Consider the following 10,086-nt stretch of genomic DNA (forward strand, 5'->3'; position numbering starts at 1 on the left):
ATAACAAAGTCATCATTATCTGCGCGTAATGCACTGTTACCGAGCTCGCGGAGGAATACGTTTCACCGCGTAACGTGAGGCGCTTTGGAAACGAAGTGCTAAATGTGATGGTAATGACTTCTATTACACAGAGGAAACATCTGGCAGTCAAAGTTAATTTCCATATTTAGTCTCCACCACGAGGCAGTCGAATGAATGCGCTTGAATATCTACTCGAACGAGGGCTCGCTTTCACCTCGTTCCTTTGGGCAAATTGAAAGCGCACTCGAGGCGCAATTTCGCCGCCCTTGAAAATCGACGCACTGAGAAAGTGTTTTCCTCACCCTGGGCCATTGACATAACATCTGGGTTGGCATCATCTCGAGTAGCAGCTTCTGAATGGCTGTATCTGTCTATCGTATTTCAACCCCATGTGACCTGGTGTTAAGTGTCTCAGGAAATTGCTCTGTCTCCCCACATCAGTCAAGCATAATGCTGGCATCGTATTGCTGATGGAAAATGAATGGCAATAAAAAGAGGAGAGGGCGAACGGGAAGCAGAGGTTCGCCGTCTCTCGTGATGTGACCTGGCACGGCGACCGCTGCCTCTGTGCTCCCTTGAAAGCCGATATTAGGCTAATGACTGCCAGGCACGGACATGGGAATTTAATTAATTGCCTACAAATTTCTGGGGAGAATAGATAGAAAGGCGGGCGGTCTTAATATGAGGAACGCGCTGACGTTTATAATCGCTTTTATTTCTGAGGGCCTGTGATTGCGGTCGCTGGCTGAAAGGAAGGCTCTTTTAAGACTCTTGTATAACCTGCTTTGCATGTGAGCGGGCCTGAAAAACGGGGGTCACAGAAGACCTTTGCCTCATCCGTGGCGCCGAAGCGAAATGTCATTGAATTCCGTATGGAAGCAGCTCATTGGTGCAGATGAAAGAGACAGGAAAGCGTGATTAGCTCTGTTTCATATGATCATAATGTAGCTGTCTGTCAAATCAACGTACAATTACAGGGTTGGGACTCTGAGAGGAGGCAGGTGGTACGTTTGGATTGCCAACTTGCTCGACAGTAGCCATTGTGTGGGGGATTTTTACAGATATCTGTCAGCTTTGAGATAAAAACGAGGAAATTTGCTGGAAAACCGTGTTAGCGCTAACACTTCCCGTCTCTGCTCGTAAAAAAGAGGATAAAAAGAAAATCATATACTGTGCCACAGTTTGAAACTGTGTCATAGTGGTTCTCTTTTGGACTTGAACAAGACCTTTGTTCAACTTCAGAACACAAATTAAGGTATTTTTGCATGCAGTTCGTGGTATTCTTGTGAATCCGAGCTAAACACTGACACAGAAGAGAGAAAATTATTTAATGAAGTCGTTATTTTTGTTTTCTTTGGACACAAACTATTCTCATAGATCGTAAAATTAAGCTTGAAGGTAAGTATACCACATTTCTGGGCCTTGAATGTGTCAGTTGTGTTGCTGTCTATACAGGTCAGAGAGCTCTCGGATTTCATCAAAAATTTGTGTTCTGAAGATGAACGAAGGTCTTACGGGTTTGGAACGACATGAGGGTGAGTAATTAATGACAGAATTTTCATTTTTGGGTGAACTATTACCCCGAGACATTTCTGGTGTTTTGTTAAAATGACAAAGATGCATGCTTTCAAACTTTTATTTACAGAAACTAGCCGTGGCAGTATATTAAAAATATTTAAATGAAATACTTAAAATAACTAAATTCCATAAACCTTGTCACTGAATGTTCTTCACACTTTGAATTATCAATACATTTTTACATGACTTTTTATTTTTTTTAATCCGACAGGGTTATTCATTTTAGCCTACTAACAGTTAGTTCTGTTCAAGGAATTTGATTGACTGAACAGCATGCCATACACAGCTCTGATACAGTCTCTTTGAGATAGGGCCGATTGCAGAACAGCAGAACCATACGTCACAGCAGTCACACGGCAGCAGCGCCGCGGCAGCAGGCTCAGCCGGTAGTGGGCGGAGTCTCCAACTCAGATCGAAAGTGTGTGAAAATAATTATCAACTTATATTTTTTCTTTTCCTTTTCTTATTTTTAATGTTGTTTCTTTATAACGTGTTGTATGTTATTTAAAAAATAATAATAATAATAATACAAATAATTTATTAATGATAAACACCAGAAATTGCACTTCTTATCTTTGTGAAGTGTTTCAAAGCTGTTAATGTTATGTCAGTATTTAATTTAAAGTTAGTTTTTAATTGAAAAAAAATGTAAATACATATTTATAAATATATATGTGTGTATTCGCGCCTGTTTAAATTATATATGTATTTAATCGCGCCTATTTAAATTATATATACGTGTGTGTAACATTTTTGTTGTCTTAAAAGATAAACAGTATAAACTGAGTGCAAAGCTTAAACAAAAAACAAAACAAAACCTGAGCAATAGAACGTTTTTATATAGTTAAACTATATTTTTTACTTAATAATTTCAGGATTAACCAGTTTTTCATAGTACATAATACCATGTACTATACACTATACGCATCATTAACTGGATTTTCAAAAAAAATATTACAAAATCAAACAAATGTTATAGCACAGAAGGCACACATTTGACAACAATAATAACCACACATTACTCACCTAACTAAATTAGGTTAAACCTATGCAGTTAATCCTGAGGCATGTTTTGTTCTCACACTCTTTAAGGAAAATGTCCATATCAATATCATCCTTAAATTCAAAGTGAAACACGAAGGACTCTTTGGCCAGCAGACTCTCATCATTTGTTTCTGCAGTTCTAAAAGTTCATTATGTTGCTGCACATGAAATATAACGCGGATAACATTAAATATATATATATATATATATATTTTTTTTTATCAGGTAACACATTGATTATTTATAACTCAAACCCCTTTCTCCACCCGTCCGTTGATCGCGCATATCCGCCATGTTTGTAGTTTTTTTAAACACTTTTTATGCGTGTTTGTAGTTCTAATCGAATCTTCCTTCACCGCGTAACGTGTTGTGGGTGCATTGATCCGTATGTCGTATTCTGAAGTTAAGTAGTAGACCACCCGGAAATCTTTGGAATACTTTTTAAACATAATACGATTTGGGACATACTAATTCTATTTGCGAATACTATTTAAAACGCATAGTTTGCGAATTGGGACCTGATTGGGCCGCAGCAGGAGACTCCGCCCACAACCGGCTGAGCCTGCTGCTGCCGTGTGACTGCTGTGACGTATGGTTCTGCTGTTCTGCAATCAGTCATTGTTGGTCTCTTTGTGTCTGAGTTTGCATATTTCAGAGTACTAATAACCAGCTGTGCATCAGAAGTGGAGATTTTTCAGTGATTGCTTGTGCAGGTTATATCTTTACGGCAGGAGTTGGCCATAGTCAACTGTCTTTATGAGTGGGTCATTGAATCATTTACTCAACCAATTCATTCAAAAACACTGATTTGTTCAGAAATGAAACTGCAAAAACAGGTTCGGTGTGAATGGTCGCCCCCAATAAATCAGTTTGCAACTTGTTTTCTCTGTCATAGTGGTTTTCTTTTTTGTCATTCCAAACCCATAAGACCTTTGTTCATCTTAGGAACATAAATTAAGGTATTTTTGCATGCATCATGGTACTCTCATGAACAATGGAAGAGAAGAAATAAAGTTGTTATTTTTGTTTTCTTTGTGCACAAAAAGTATTCTCGTAGCTTCTTAAAATTAAGGTTGAATCAGTGATGCCACACGGACTATTTGATCAATGTCCTTACCTTTCTGGGCCTTGAATGTGTCAGTTGTGTTGTTGTCTATGCAGGGTTAGAATGCTTTTGGATTTCATCAAAAATATATTAATTTGTGTTCTGAAGATGAACGAAGGTCTTATAGGTTTGGAACGACATGAGGGTGAGTAATTAGTAACAGAATTTTCATTTTTGGATCACCTCAGGACATTTCTGGTGTTTTGCAAAAATGACAAAGCTGCGTGTTTTCAAACTTTTATTTACAGAAACCAGGCATGGCAATATATTAAAATATATAAATGAAATACTTAAAATAACTAAATTCTATAAACTCAATCAGTGAATGTTCTTTACACTTTTTACACTACAATTTTTTAAATGAATTTTTACATGACTTTTCTAGTTTGAAGTTTTTTCATTTTTTTTTACTTGCAATTCACAGAGCTTAATTAGAAATAGCTCAATTGTCCCTCCTACCGGATATTTGATACTCTTGCACTATATCGCTTCACTAGTAGTTTACAATAATTGACTTTGTCTTTACTAGTGGGTCAATGAATGACTCACTAGTCCTGCTTTTACTTCATTTGGAACTAGAAAATGTGTCTAGAAAATGTAAGTTACTGTGTTTTAAACAAAATCACACCAAATATAAAAAACTATTACAACAGTTTAGTGCATTTTTTTTTATAAGGATTCTTTGGTGAATAGAAAGATCCAAAGATCTGCATTTATCTGAAATAAAAAGCTTTTGTAACATTATACACTACCATTCAAAAGCTTGGAGTCAGTATTTTTGAGCAGCAAATCAGAATATTAGAATGATTTCTGAAGCATCATGTGACTGGAGTAATGATGCTAAAAATTCAGCTTTGAAATCACAGGAATAAATTACATTTTATAATATATTCAAATAGAAAGCAGTTATTTTAAACAGTAAAAATATTAATGCTTTTGCAGTACTTTTGATCAAATAAATGCAGGCTTGGTGAGCAGAAGAGACTTCTTTAAAAAAACATTACAAATCTTACGGTTCAATAACTTTTTACTGGCAGTGTATATATATATATATATATATATATATATATATATATATATATATATATATGTATTTAACTGAAATTCAATCTGAAATATCACCCAGCCCACTCCTAAATTGCCAGCACTTCCAGTCTCTTCCCTTAAATAAGAGAAAATGAGGAAAACGTCATCTACAGTATCCCCGGCAGCAGCAAATGTGGTTTCTGTCTGTTAAAATATAATGTTTTGTTAGCTACCTCCCAGTGGAGAGGAAAAAAACACACATTCCAGTAAATGGGAACTATTACAGTCAGATTAACGATTTTTGTCAGAAGGGATGCTATATGATATCCATTTACGCATGACCTCTGCTCGGCTAATCATGAAAATGTATCTTCTATTCACTTGTGGTCCAGTACTCATGCATAAATTACTTTATCATGGATCGTGTTGTGCAGCTTATACTGTCACATCCTTCTGCAGAGCTCTAATACAGCGTTTTCTATACAGCAGTCTGGATATCCTACTCACCCCTCAGCAGTTGGTGGGGGAAGAGCAGCCCATTAACCCCAGCTTGGTTTTAGAAGATTAGGCAGGTCAGAAAGAGTGGAATTAGCTTCCCCAAGAGAACATCTGATCACAAGCCTCATCCAATTACTGCCTTATGTCTCATCAAATGAGATCCATGGGTAAACAGATAGACTTTGAGGGTGTTGACCGAGCCAAGGTGTCCTAATGAGAACAGATCGGCAAAATGTGTGGATTTTCGTCACATCTCAACTGCTTGGTTTAAGTTTTGTAGTCCAGAAGAGATAAAGTGCACATAAGACTTGATATGTTATCAAGAAGCTACCAAAATGTTGTATTTGCATGGGTTTTCGATTCATCAATACTACAGATTTGTGAAACAAGATCATTATTGTTACTATTGATTTGTGAGGGGGGCCCATCATACAGATCATTGCACCACTAAGAGGAAGATTCAGTCTTTGTGATAGATGTCAATTTGCGGTCTAATGTGGTCTCATCTGGATTGAATTGTCAGTCAATACATGGATGATGTTGCATATAGGATGGACCATCTGCTCACTCTGAGAGGATTTCATGGATGATTCTCAGTTAGAGACAGTGTTTGAAATATTGATGTGATTTTGTGTGTCATTCTTTCCGGCATTTCTTCCAGTGTTTTTTTTTAGTGACTAGCTGGTTACATAGTTGCGCCGGTAGGTGGCGACAAGTCTTTATGAGTCTATTCCTGAATCATTAATTCAAATGATTCTTTCAAAAACAGTCATTCAGTCGTTGATTCAAACCTGATTCTTTCAGGGGGAAAAAAGAAAAAAACACTGCTACTAGCTTTGCGTTGGTTTGGAACAATTTTCATTGATGGAGCAAAAATTTACACGATGAAGGCATTCCGTGGCCCTGAAAATGCATACTTTTGAAAACGGGTATAGAAGTCCAAGTTTTTGAAAACGATACCATAACCATCTCCATGTAAACATCATATACATGCCAATTACTTGTTCAGTCTATAGTTATATGCAAAGGCGGATAGTTTTTCGTTATAAAGTGACATCACCAATTACTGCCCAGTCATAGACTGTAAAAAATATTGGACGACGCAGCTCCACCTCCTTCCAAAGGAAAGTGAAGCCAAAACCTCAATATGGCCACTGTCATCTTGCGAAAATGACGTCGTTTGAAGTCCAAGTCTGCATAGTAGTGATTGCTTTGAAGCCAGAGTCTCTGCAATAGTGATTCATTTGGAGTCTGAGTCTGCACAATAGGGATTCAATTGGAGCCGGAGCATTAGTGATTCATTTGGAGCCACAATAGTGATTCATTTGGAGCACAGTCTGCGCAGTACTGATTAGATTTGAGCCCACAGTCTGCTCAGTGCTGATTCATTTGGATCCCGAGTCTGCACAGTAGTGATTCATTTGGAGCCCAAGTCTGCACAATAGTGATTCATTTGGAACCTGAGTCAGTACAATAGTGATTCATTTGGATCCTGAGTCAGTACAATAGTGATTCATTTGGATCCTGAGTCTATACAATAGTGATTAATTTGGATCCCGAGTCTGTGCAGTAGTGATTCATTTGGAGCTGCAATAGTGATTAATTTGGAGCCCAGAGTCTGAGCAGAAGTGATTTGTTTGGAGCCAGAAGGTGCGTTCGACTTCATGCAGCGCTGCGCAGACCGATCGGCGGCTGACTTGAAGTAGTGCATGCCGGTTAGAAATTTTGTCCGACTTGAACCGGCGCCGACGCCACGTGACGTTCACGTGTGGCATCAAAGTAACGAGAGAGCGTTTCGAGAACAGCCGGCTTGCTCAGCCAGCGCAACATTTCAGAAGGGACTGCGCCAGGCTGTGATGACGTCACAGCTTCTCATGATTGGCCACATTCACCACATGACGATAATCACGCGTGTTTCGTGCATAACAAATCAATTTGCATGCCATTTCGTAAATAGTTTACGATCTTTTGACTGCAGTACATTTTTTCCCTTAAATTCTTTATATTGGATTTGTGCATAAGTTTATTATTGTACTTTTTTCATACAGACCACTTATAGTATTCAGCTGCATATTTAAGTAATATTTTTTATGGAATAACTAAAATGTCACAGACATTTAATCTAATGTGGTCAACATTGATTGATGCTGAAATCTGTAGTTGCTGCTTTACTTGCATGTGCTGCATTTCTTCCAACAAAAAAGGTATTTCTATAGCTTCCAGTTAATCTGCAATAAAGTAGGCAAACGCCACGTGATCTGCCATGTTTGAGGGAGCAACGAGATCTCCAATTTGTCCGACTTCACGGCTCCGTTTTCAGCTCCTCCCCGACTGCTTTCGGCTAATCTCGCCGATCGGTCTGCGCAGCGCAGCATGAGCTCGAACACACCTAGAGTCTGCACAGTACTGAATTATTTGGATCCTGAGTTTGCTCAGTAGTGATTCATTTGGATCCCAGAGTCTGCACAGTAGTGATTCATTTGGAGCTGCAATAGTGATTCATTTGGATCCCAGAATCTGCTCAGTAGTGATTCATTTGGATCCCAGAGTCTGCACAGTAGTGATTCATTTGGAGCCCAGAGACTGCTCAGTAGTGATTCATTTGGATCCTGAGTCTGTACAATAGTGATTCATTTGGAGCCCAGAGACTGCTCAGTAGTGATTCATTTGGATCCTGAGTCTGTACAATAGTGATTCATTTGGATCCCAGAATCTGCTCAGTAGTGATTCATTTGGATCCCAGAGTCTGCACAGTAGTGATTCATTTGGAGCCCAGAGTCTGCACAGTAGTGATTCATTTGGATCCTGAGTCTGTACAATAGTGATTCATTTGGATCCCAAGTATGTGCTGTAGTGATTCATTTGGATCCTGAGTCTGTACAATAGTGATTCATTTGGATCCCGAGTCTGTACAATAGTGATTCATTTGGATCCCGAGTCTGTACAATAGTGATTCATTTGGATCCCGAGTCTGTACAATAGTGATTCATTTGGATCCCGAGTCTGTACAATAGTGATTCATTTGGATCCCGAGTCTGTACAATAGTGATTCATTTGGATCCCGAGTCTGTACAATAGTGATTCATTTGGATCCCGAGTCTGTACAATAGTGATTCATTTGGATCCCGAGTCTGTACAATAGTGATTCATTTGGATCCCGAGTCTGTACAATAGTGATTCATTTGGATCCCGAGTCTGTACAATAGTGATTCATTTGGATCCCGAGTCTGTACAATAGTGATTCATTTGGATCCCGAATCTGTGCTGTAGTGATTCATTTGGAGCTGCAATAGTAATTAATTTGGAGCCCAGAGTCTGCGCAGAATAGTGATTCATTTGGAGCTGCAATAGTTCTTCATTTGGAGCCTGAGTTTACGCAGTAGGGATTCATTTGGAGTCCGAGTCGGAGTACAACTTACCAAAATCCATATCCTGTCACATGTAATCACTTAATCAGTGTTTCAACTGCACAAAGACATCAATATAACAGCTCGTAAACAATGTCACATAACATCACATATTCATTTACACATTGTAAAACATATTCAGTGCCCATAAATTTAGTCAGCTAAAAAATGCTAACCAACATCCAGCTATTTTTAGCTGTACAAAGCAGCTAATTTTGCTGCTTGATATTGCAAATTGGTGTGTCTTACCATATTATATATGTATAACCATTACCATTATTATATTAATGTATTATCTTAATTAGAAGGTTTGTAGTGCAAACAGTTTTACCGTTTACTGCATGTTATTATTCTTCTTGTTATTTCCCTGTAGCGGCTAATGAAGTAGAAGTCTCGCTCATAAGCTTACTTCCACGTTGAAGAATGAGGTGGAAAATCATCGTTCTTGGTGTGAATGGGCTTTTTGAGAACAATTTCTTCCAGCTGATGAATGATGAAAACATTGATAGCCGGTGACAGATGAGTAATCAGCAGCACATGCTTATGATAAACAATTTGCACAATGTTATTGTGGATTGATGTGGATGCTATATATTTATTGTTCTTAGTGTAAACAGTCCTAAACTGGCAATATTGCATCTAAAATCTAAGTTACTCTTTATATTGAACTGTTAGTGCCTTAAGGCACAATATTACAATAAATATAAAAAAGTAATAACTATATAAAATTCATTTGAAATATTGCCCAATCCAATCCCATTAAAGAGCCATGGTACAGTAATACATTCAGCCTTAACTCCTTTATGGCTAAAACCGAGAGATGGGTGACCTTTCCGATAAAAAAGGAAAACGAATCTCTAGAGTCGCAATATGAACCACAGATGAATAGCGGTTTGCTGTAATCTGGCCAAATGTATTAGAAAAACTGTGTGTGGGGGGCCGTGTTTGTCCTGTCCTGTCTCTCATTGGCTGAGATAATGTTTTATCAGGTAACTGTCAGCCGTGAAGCTTGAGCATTAATGTTATCTGAGACAGCAGTTTATTTCCTCATCCCTGTTATCCTCCCCCATTCGGCTTCACCTTGAGCTGACAGGCTCGCCGAGGAAACCTCTGTGATCTCTTTTGATGGTGGCTCCTTGGAGAGAGGTGAAATGAAAAAGTTGCTCGCTCGAAACGGCCCTGATAAGACCTAATCAGCCGTTGTGGCGACTTCCATTTAGCGCACGGTGTAACAAATCATCTGTCACTAAGCCGGTGTGCAGCTCATGTCAGTCTCCATATTCCTCCACTGAACACATCATTTCTCCACCAGCACTGGATTCATATCCCTTGTGAACCCTCCTGACAGGTTTGTTATCAGTCGGCCTGGCTGGCAAACCCCAGGGAGATGGAGCGTAGCTATTAAAG

This window comes from Garra rufa, chromosome 14 (genome assembly GCF_049309525.1).
Source record: "Garra rufa chromosome 14, GarRuf1.0, whole genome shotgun sequence".
NCBI lineage: Eukaryota > Metazoa > Chordata > Actinopteri > Cypriniformes > Cyprinidae > Garra > Garra rufa.